Source organism: Myotis brandtii, unplaced genomic scaffold, assembly GCF_000412655.1.
Source record: "Myotis brandtii unplaced genomic scaffold, ASM41265v1 scaffold259, whole genome shotgun sequence".
Classification (NCBI taxonomy): Eukaryota; Metazoa; Chordata; class Mammalia; order Chiroptera; family Vespertilionidae; genus Myotis; species Myotis brandtii.
The window spans coordinates 2,016,182-2,016,829 of record NW_005359840.1 but is presented as its reverse complement, the minus strand read 5'-3'; positions in this window follow the sequence as shown (position 1 = coordinate 2,016,829).

Here is a 648-nt window from a genome sequence, read left to right as displayed (position 1 = left end):
GGCATCGCAACCTCCCAATCCGCCCTGCTCTGTGCATGACAGGGGGCGGCGCCCCAACTCCCCAATCGGCCCTGCTCTGAGCCTGACGAGGGGCTGCACCTAGGGATTGGGCCTGCCCTCTGCCACCAGGGAGCAGGCCTAAGCCAGCAGGTCATTATCTCCCGAGGGGTCCCAGACTGCGAGAGGGCACAGGACGGGCTGAGGGACCCGCTCTCCCCCCCGAGTGCACAAATTTTTGTGCACCGGGCCTCTAGTTAATTTATAAAAATCAAGCTTTGATATCATATGCATAATGATATGGTCCTAAGCAAAGTCTTCACCAGCTTACCTATATTTAGCAGGGAAATATCAGAAACCTTATGCAGATTTCACACAATCATGAAAAATTATTTTGTATATATTGTGTTAACAGAATGTGTGAAAATAATAGTAATAGAGTATCACAGAGAGCATCATCCAGTACATTTGGTTTCATGTTCACATTTTGACACCCTGCTGATTTCTAGCTGCATTAATGTTCTACACCTCTGTCAAAAGTAGCTCATTATGTAGGTTTCAAATAGATGATTAAAATGAGATTGATTTAATTAGGAGTCTATATACAATGTATGTACATGGTTTAGGGACAGTTTGCCGTTAAGATTAGAA